At 47.6% G+C, this 10,165-nt stretch overlaps 1 non-coding gene across 1 annotated transcript; it reads right to left on the bottom strand.

Annotated features, from left to right (window-relative positions):
- Positions 1–375: 375 nt before the first annotated feature.
- Positions 376–532, bottom strand: LOC119434176 (U1 spliceosomal RNA). Its single transcript, XR_005188570.1, has one exon. It is a non-coding gene; the product is annotated as a U1 spliceosomal RNA (small nuclear RNA).
- Between the last annotated feature and the right edge of the window lie 9,633 nt (positions 533–10,165).

Here is a 10,165-nt window from a genome sequence, read left to right as displayed (position 1 = left end):
AAAATTCCTGCGGCACAATAGAAGTGGGCTTCACTACACACAACATAGTATGTGCTCCCAACATCACATGCAAACGATTGGGTCGATCACATAGAGCAAGATCATACAAAAAAATGCCAGTCAGAAAGGTGAAGTTTACAAAGTTATGTTTACAATGTAACGAAAGGGGGCTTTGCTGCACAAAAGTGTGTCCATGCTCCCAACTTCGCTCTTCAACAGCTCTGTGCCATCGGATGGTATTTACAAGAAGCGCAAAATAAAGCACACCATCTGAAAGAAGGGTGGAGCAACAAGGGGACCCTAAATCGTCTGCAGGCCTCCACTGCTGTTTCTTTAACGGGTTTACCACATACCATCTCTTTTGATTTTCGTAAAGAGGACTGGCGCGCACGTCGAGCCCTACTACCAAAAATTAAAAGGTCCAGATACTCCGACTTGGGGAAGTGGCGTGCTTCAGCCAACCGCAGTGCAATGGGGAGGCATCTGTATGGCCGCGGCCTCCATCACCGCCGACCAAGCACCAGGTAAGTATGCAGGTACGAGTGCCGGAAAATGGTGCCATGTTTGAAACGATGGCATGTGGTACAGGTAGGCGAGTCAACTGTGAGTGAATCTGGGGAGGCGACAAAGTAGTGAAGGCTGTTGAAGGTGACCTTTTTTGACAGAAAGACATCGTGTTCACAAGCCTCTAAATTGAATTTGAGTAATTTTTGCAGTTTGAACTGTAAGTGACAATATATGAAGCAAAAGTCAGAAAGTGAGCGTGCTAGATTTATCTGCCATGCTGCCCGCTTAGGGGCTATGGCGATGCACTGGTGCAGCTCGTGGTTACGGCATATAGAAGTAGGGAGCCTACATGCAAGCGCTGTTTTTCGCTTGCATGTAGGCTCCCGATATAGAAGCGCCACTGGTAGCCATATAGCGAGCGCATTAGAAAGTACGCTCAGGAGGCAGTAGCAGGCACTTTGCAGCAGGGTCATTCCATGCCAAACCAACGAGCTTTTTTTCGAACATCGCAGATATAGTTGAAGCAATTTACACATGTTCGTTGGAGTTCAAAACTGATTCACGACGTTTGTTTTCCTTCCGAAAAGCTTTCTAGCATTTTTTGCTATATTATTCTTCTGCAGCTGAGCTAGAAGGCACCAATCAAAATTTGCAAAGGCACATTGTATAATGCAGTCGTTCAAATGATGTGTACGGCAAGAAAATCAAGTTGTGTGACTGGCAAAATAGCCAATTTTGTAATATTTGAATACTTGAAGTGATTTTGGAATCTTCAAAAGCGAGTAAAATTGCAAATTCAGATTTTTTTCTTGCAACGCAAGAAAATCCAGGAGGCACAAATTAAATATTGAATTTAGCCTAGTTGGAATAGTCTAGACGAAAAATATTTCAAGCTTTGGAGGTTCAGCTGATCCCCAGCAAAAAAAAAAAAAAAAAAAAAATGAAGGTCACACTTTTAAACCCGGTCTTGCCGGGCTTAATGCTTTGTGTCGTAGGCATTGCACTCCTGCGCCGCAAAAAGATAATAGGAAAGAATTCACTTCTGTTTCAGCCCTTAATTGAATCTTCTGTTACTCACGAGACAGAAACGGCGACCCCTTACTGCTTGTAAATTGCAAACCATACACGATGACATTAACCGAATTGATACAATACCAAACACGAAGACAGCGCAAATTCACACAGACTCATTTAGTGCAATGAAACACCTTCAACAAGTAACAAGTAAATCTACAAATCCGTCACGAAATCCGCGGGCTCCACAAGCCCTCACACCTTAGTATTGACGTGCAATAAGTACAGGGACATGGTTGGAATCGTTTCAACAACACGGCAGACCAACTAGCTCGGTCGCCTGCCCCATCTATATCCCATCCATCAAATCCCCGCGCTCTCGGAGGAAGAAGAAGACGAGTTCTTGATCAGCTGCTGTTCCTGCTTCGCTCTGGTTTTTCATTCAACTTTTTGCGTACCGACGCCTCCGTGGCGGGTACAGTATCGAAAGCAATGACGGACGTTCCGCCCCCTCTGCCGCCACGGTTGGGGGCTGGCCTCCAAGCTGAACGTCGGTCTGCTGCGTCCGACCATCTGCACATGACTCTGCCAGGGTCATCGAGCGGCTCTGACGTGGACGACATGGAATCCGACGGTGGATATACAGTGGCCACAAACCGCCGGTTGAAGAGGAAACTTCCCAGGACTTCAAGCGTGAGTGAGCTCAACTACAATAAGGCGCCCTCACAGCAGACGTATACAATCGCCTACATCCCCATCGCTGCTACTGGCAACCTCAATTCCCTCAATAGGCAAACTCTCACTGCCTATCTCGAGAGGCTGGCTCCAGGGCAAATCAGAGAGGTCCATATTAATAGCAGAAAAAACATCCTTACTGTTGATGTCTCTACACAAAGCATCCTTGACACTTTAAAGGCTGTAACTCAGTTGGGAAATATCCTTGTCCGCTCATTCATCGTACAAGGAGGCAGTACCACGGCTGGTGTGATCTACGATGTGGATACAGATATTGATAATGGCGATCTCCCAACGCTAATATCCTCAACTGTCCATATCACAGACATACACCGTTTTGGACGGTCGAGGTGCATAAAGCTCATTTTTGAGGGAGACAACTTACCATCACATGTGAAAGTGGGATATGTGAGACATCCTGTCCGTCCATACGTCCCAAGGCCATTACAGTGCCGTAAATGTCAGAAAATCGGGCACGTAAGTGCTGTGTGCTCAAACAGGATGACATGTCCCCGCTGTGGTGGTGATCATGATGAGTCGACGTGTAATGGGTCTGACTTGAAATGCACTAACTGCGATGGGCCGCACAAGGCAACGTCGAAGGAGTGTCCAAAATTAAAGACTGAAATGTCCGTGCTAAGGAAAATGGTGCGAGATCGCTCTACACACAGAGAAGCGGCTACCAAGATACACCGCCGCCAGAGGCGCTCACGTAATCGCAGGAGGAGATCAGCATCGACAACAGGACAACCGGTGCCTCATGAAAAGTCGACGCGCGCTCCTGTTATTCCTCAATCGTCAGGGCCTGTAGCCACGTCTACTCTTCTGAACACCAAGGACACTACTATATGGCCTGCCCTGCCGTCTCGGAGTGCAGAAGTGCAGCCGGAACGCCAGCATGAACGCGAAGCTTCGTCGTCGGATGGGCAAATCAAGGCAATGCTTACACAATTGGTTCGTTCCTTGCGAATGCTGCTTATGGGAGTTAAGACGCCCGTTGCCAATGCGGCGGTGCAAATTCTCGACGCACTCGAACCGGTGCTTGCTGCTATATAAAAGATAGCAAGAACCATGGCATCATCAACTTCAATGCTGTCACTGCAGGAAAGGATCAGCCGTTCCGTAATATTTCAATGGAACGCACGAGGTCTACGAGGTCGCCTCGGAGATTTTAAACAGAGACTGCTCAAGTATCGATTTCCAGTTATTGTGATATGCGAGCCGAATATGACTTCGAAATTTAGACTGTCTGGTTACGAACAATTCGCGTCTGAGACAAGTGGAAATCCTAGCAAAGTCTTACTATGCGTGCGATGTGACCTCACGTACTCGCTAAACCAAATACCGGTGCACAACAGCAACGAGTACGTTTCTATAACACTGAAGCTAAAGCGCCGCACAATCTCGGTCATCGGTGGCTATATTTCTCCCAGGGGAAGATTTGACGCTGGACACCTGAAACTTGTTCTTGACTCCAGCCAAGGACCTCATGTTATCGTAGGTGACTTCAACGCACACCACCATCTTTGGGGTAGCCGGGCCATAAACACTCGAGGAAGACAGCTTCTTGACTTCACAAACAGCAATGGTCTTGACATCCTAAACGACGGCTCACCAACATATTTGCGAGGCACAACGTACAGCAGCTGTCTCGATTTAGCTATCGCTTCACGATGCCTTTCGTCTTCTGCTGCCTGGTGCACAGATGCTGAAACGTACGGCAGTGATCACCTACCTACTTATGTACAATTGAGATGGTTCACGAGACTCCCTAATCCTCATGCACAACGCACTGACTGGGATGCTTTTCAAAACAAACTGGAAGAGTCCTGCGGCTGTATAACTTCTCCGCAAGAGATCGAAGAGCGAATTACAGCAGCAATGCACGCAACAACAGACATCGTCGCAACATCACATTCCAGAACATCCGTTGATGTTGTATATGAGCATCTCCGGGCAGTCCGTCGTCGCGCCGAGAGGAAATACAGGCGAACTAAATTGATATCAGACTTGAGGACGTCACGTCGTGTGCAAAAGAAAATTCAAAGACGCTTAGAAAAGCTCGACAGACAGCGTTGGAGGTCCTTTTGCAGCAGCCTGGACCCAAGAAAACCATTGTCCACGATATGGCATGTTGTACGAGCCTTGCCATCTACTCCACAACAACGACGTCCCTTCCGAGCTCTGGCTATCAATCAGATGCGCAGTGAGAAGGAGATCGCGGAAGATTTCTGCTTACATCTCTCCGGCTCTACAACAGTGGTATCTACGCTGTTCAGGTGCGCTCCCCCAACAGTGGACGATCGTCTCGACCTTCCATTCACGCTACAAGAGCTACGTGCTGCGCTCTCTTCTTCAATACACTCAAGTGCGCCAGGGCCTGATGGCATTACCTATTCTACCCTACGCCATCTGGGCCCTCGAGCGACTGAAGAGCTTCTGGCTTTATATAATCTCTCTTGGGCCTCGGGAACTGTGCCTGCACATTGGAAGACAAGCAAGATCGTGGCATTATTGAAGCCAGGCAAGTCACCCCATGATATGCTTTCCTACAGACCAGTGGCGCTTGCCAGTTGTATAGGAAAAACCATGGAACGGATGGTTTTGATGCGCCTAGAATGGTTTTTGGAGAAGCGTAATATATATCCAGACGCGATGACAGGTTTCCGAAAGGGTAGGTCGTCAATCGACAGCGTTATTGATCTAGTAACGACTGTTGAACATCAGAAACGTCGCCGTCGATTGACGGCTGCTGTCTTTCTGGATATCAAGGGTGCATTTGACAATGTTCTACATGATGCAATTTTAAATGCCCTTGAAGAATATGGCATTGGTGGCCGTATGCATCAGTGGATAGCCAGCTATCTTCGAGAGAGAACGATATTTATGACAACTCTAGACGGTCATACAAGGAACCATCCTGTCTACCGTGGGGTGCCTCAAGGAGGTGTACTGAGCCCAACCTTATTTAATGTTGTTCTCGTTCGACTCGTCAAAGAACTCATAGGCGCAGTCTCGGTCTCTGTGTACGCAGATGACATCTGTATATGGACCACGAGCTTAACGCGCTTACAAGTACAAACGAAGCTACAGCGTGCAGTGTCAATAACGTCGCAATACCTAAATAGTCGTGGACTTCATCTCTCACCGACTAAGAGTGCCGCCATGGCATTTACGCGGAAGTCAATGGCCTGCTACCCCGTCATGATTGATGGCAAGATTATACCTTCGGTAACCCACTATAAGTTTCTCGGAGTCACCATCGACCGTGACTTATCTTGGTCGAAACACATCTCTGCATTGAGAAAAAAGCTGGACAGCTTTGCACAAATCATTCGACATATGTCTGGAAAATCGTGGGGGCCATCCCAATCATCTCTTCTGCAGCTCTACCAGGCACTTTTTGTTGGATACCTCCGCTACAGCGCACCTGTACTTTCTGGGATTAGTTCATCTGCCCTCCGCACACTTGAAGGCAGCTCAGGCTCGCGCACTAAGAATTTGCCTAGGGTTACCACGATGTACTTCCACATGGGGCACTATTGCAGAGGCACGCGCATGCCCAGCTCGAGTGTATCTGCAACATGAGCCAATGCGAGTGCATTTAAGGCTACTGACAAGGCATAGGAATCATTCACTGACAAATGTCACAAGTATACGGCCTGACGCCGCCTACTCAGGAGCCGTATTGTCGCAACGGGATCTACTGCCGTCGGACTTCGCACCACATGGCATACCGGAAGCTCCACTCTGGACGATGGCAAAGCCGACGGTGAAAATCTCAATCCCCGGAATAACGAAAAAGTCGAAAATGCCGCTTGCGGGTCTCAAACATTTCGCGTTATCCTACATTGCTTACAAGTACGGATATACCGAACATGTTTTTGCAGATGGTTCTGTTACACAGACCTCTTCCGCGGCAGCTTACACGGTACCTGCAATGGGGATTACGCAGCGGTTCAAGATAGGACACAAAACATCGTCTACAGCAGCTGAGTTGACCGGTATTCGAGAAGCAGTCCGCTGCATAGTACAACAAAACCTCGCTAACTGGACAGTGTTCTGCGACTCGAAACCGGCGCTGCAACTCATAAGCAATTATATGAATCCCAGAAGCGCATATAGCCCTCTAATCTACGACATCATGGCTCTGCTTACTGAGGCGTCTCAATCCGGACATACCATTGCACTGCAGTGGATTCCCAGCCACTGTGGAATAGCCGGAAATGAGCAGGTTGACGCGGAAGCAAAAATGGCGCACACTGACGGGAAGATTATAAAACTTCCCTTTTGCCGTTACGACATCAACGCCTTGCTACACAACTCCATCAAAACGTCTATGGAGCGACAATGGGACAACCCCGAACATCGACAAGAGCGCCTCTATAGACTTGACGCCGGTTTGCGATTCCGACTTCCACTTCGGATGCGGAGAGGCCAGGAAACACTTATCCATCGATTACGGCTTGGTGTGGCGTACACTCGCAAATACCTTCACAAGATTGGACGAGAACGGGACCCTGATTGTAGCGTCTGTCACACTCCCGAGACAATAGAACACATACTTTGCGTGTGCCCTCAATATGCGACCGAGCGAAGGACACTAAAACGTAGTGTTGACTGTTTGGACTCCCGCCCCTTTTCGGAAGCCAAGGTTTTAGGCGCATGGAGAAGCGTTGATCATGCCCAGCGCACCATAAGATCACTTTTGAACTTTATGTGTGAGACGGGCTTAGACGGTCGTCTCTAGGAACTGTGCAGTGTGCAGTGCGCGAAATGTGTTTGTGGGATGACATTCTGTGTGGACAACACTACTCCTGCGTGTAGTGTGTGAAAAGTGCACAACCGCGTATTGGACAACGTGTGTAAATAGTAGCTCATTGTACGATATCATAATCACCTGTCACCTACCTCTCTCTGTATCTCCCACTTCCCCTTACCCCAGTGAGGAGTAGCAGGCTAGAGACACGCTCTCCAGGCCGACCTCTCCTCCCTTCTCTTCATTAAAATCTACTCTCTCTCTCTCTCCCCGCGCTTCTCCACCAAGCACTCAAGTCTAGCCTCCGACGGGACACAAGCGCCTTCACGTCTGCTTTCTTGCCCGTGACCGTACCCGGGGGCAGGAAGAATCTCTTCGGAGGCTTTGGGCTGGAGTTCCCCTTGCACCATCGGTGCCCTGTGCTTGGGGAATCGACAAAAGGCGACCAAGGAACCTGCCATTCAGAGGTTTCCATTCTTTAAACTATATTCGACATGCATTGAATCCGGGTTCTGCCCCATTGCCATGACACTTGTTCGCCAATGTCATCCGCGACCCTGACAGCAGGACGAAAACGCAGTATCGACGACGGAGCGACGAAAGCGGTATTGTGACATCATCATGACGGCATGCAATGGGATGGCGACTCCGAAACAATGAAATCATAACAACGACAAGCGTGAAGCTGACGGCATGATGACGGCAATGGGATGACGACGACTGTTGTATGACGGTGATGGGGTGTCGACAAAGTATGACAAAGGTCGATGAAGCTGGAACGTCGACAATGAAAAGGTCACGATGCCATCATGACGAAGGTATGACGACTAATGAACGACGATGGCATTAAAAGGTGCCTAAATCACCACCGAATGACCACAGCGCATGATTACGATAGAATGACAGATGAGGAATGATGTCAAATGAACAACGAAGGCGGTATGACGGCGGTGGCATGCCGACAATAGGATGACGTTTTAAAATGATGCGATCTTTCGACGATAACAGCACGACTGCGGCATCACGAGAGTCGGATGACGAAGCTGGGATGACGACGATGGAGTGATCACGACGGCATCACTACCACATACTCAATTGCCTAAGCTATAGATATATGTATATAGTAAAAACTTAGGTCACGTGCTAGGTAGACAGATAGGCCTGAAAGCGCCTGACCGCAGACAAAGAATCCTAATCGCATTAAACTTTGCAGAGAGCACCATACGTACGTCGCTGTGCATGCAGACAAAAAAGAGTTGGAAGGCGATTGAACCATGGCGTCTAACAAGCGCTTTGCTTCAACACGGCTCTCGCAGTTAATTACATGCTTCGTACACTGCATTCTTTCCCCCAGCTCGGTGCTTCCACTACAACCTTTTTAATGCGCTAGCAATAGGAGTGGTTAAAGTGGTAGAAAGTGTATGGATGTGAAGTGTGGGGTGCCGGCCACTTAGTAGAGACGGGATGGGAGACGTCTGGTGCTTCAAGCAAACTTACGAAGGTGATTGCATTACCGATGTAAACGCTGTCACTGCAAAGCGCCAGGAGCGCTGTCACCAGAACACGCGGCCGCTTCCAGTACTACGCGCAATATCATGTAAAAATAATTACTGATTACATTCGCGAAAGTGAACAACCGAGAATACCGACCCTGTATGCTATGGAATTTATGAATGGGCAGTTCATTTTACGCACAGTTCGTTATCGCAGTTGGCCTTGCACAGCTTGCGGACTCGCGGAAGATGGCTAGGTTCTTCGAGGTGGTTGGCCATCGCGACCAGCGACGCTTTTGGTGTAATGGTATCAGTTTCGCGCTGCACAGCACCTTTCGTATGCAGCCAAACGAAACATTCCGCAAAAGTATCGCTGTCATGATCTCCCTCATAGACATTCAGATGTGCTTCGAGCGTGCAGCGACGTCATTTTTGTTTAAATAATGAGGATAACTAGATGTGAACACCGCAAAGCCAATAAAAAGTCGCAGGGTTCCTATGTTATGCCTAAGACGACTGAAGGCGAAAGCCCAAGTGCCCATGCATTAATCAGCCAGTTAAACTAGCCACGTTAATAAGCCACGATATTTCGTCGGTGATCCATTCTAATTTGCTGAGTCATGCACTTTAATAGCTTTGTCATCCACCCAAATCGCTGTGAGTCAACCACTTTAATAGCTTTGTCCTCCCTCTTCATTCGCTTTGTTCCGCCTAATTTGCTTTGTAATCGCTCTTAATTCGCTTTGATTCCTCTTAATTCACTTGTTATTCTCATTCGCTTTGATTCTATTAATTGCTTCGTCCTCCTTCTTAATTCAATTTGATTCCTTTAATAGCTTAGTAATCCGCATTGATTTTGACTTACTTCACTTTATTTCTATGAATTCATTTAGATTCCACTTAAATTGAATTGATTCATCTTAATTCAGTTTGATTCCTCTTTATAGATTTGTCCTCATTCCTAATTCACTTGATTCTTTTAATATGCTTTGATTACCCATAATTCATTTGATTATACTAATTGCCTTGCAGCACTCATGCCATTCCATGCCCAATCATGCTTTGGCCTACTTTAACTCGCTTGAGTCATCCACTTAATCGAATAGTCATCCCTCTCAATTTGCTCAATCATCTTCTTAATTCGCTTATATTCCATCTTACTTGCTTACAGGGTATGAAACCTTCTAATTCGCTTTATATTCCATCTTGCTTGCTTACAGGGATATGAGCTATTGATGATGATAGCTTTTGTACCTTCGTGTAGTCAACGCGTTTTCGCTCAGGAGAATTGAAGGTCGACGAAAGATGAGGTATACATATAAGAAAAGAAAGAATAGACGGTATAAGCCTTGTTTTACGCTGCGTAGTCTACAGATGTTCACATTTGCGGACTACATCAGGAGCGCTCTAACAAAAATGTGTTTCTGCTTCGTAGCCTTTAGCTGTGCTGCCTCAAGTTGTCGCCCGCTATAGATCCGGGAACACAAAACGGGTTAGTGCCGCACCATGGGTGTGTTCCAATCGTGGCCAGCTTCAGATAACACTCTACGCAGACAGCTAAGAGTCAGCCGAGACAGCTTCGAGGCCAAGTAATGGAACGCGTTTCGAGCCGTCTGGGAAGGCGCTTCGGCAATGTGACGCCACCTCGCGGCGACAA

The sequence above is a fragment of the Dermacentor silvarum genome, chromosome 11, assembly GCF_013339745.2.
Source record: "Dermacentor silvarum isolate Dsil-2018 chromosome 11, BIME_Dsil_1.4, whole genome shotgun sequence".
Classification (NCBI taxonomy): Eukaryota; Metazoa; Arthropoda; class Arachnida; order Ixodida; family Ixodidae; genus Dermacentor; species Dermacentor silvarum.
This window is presented reverse-complemented; position numbering and strand designations above follow the sequence as displayed.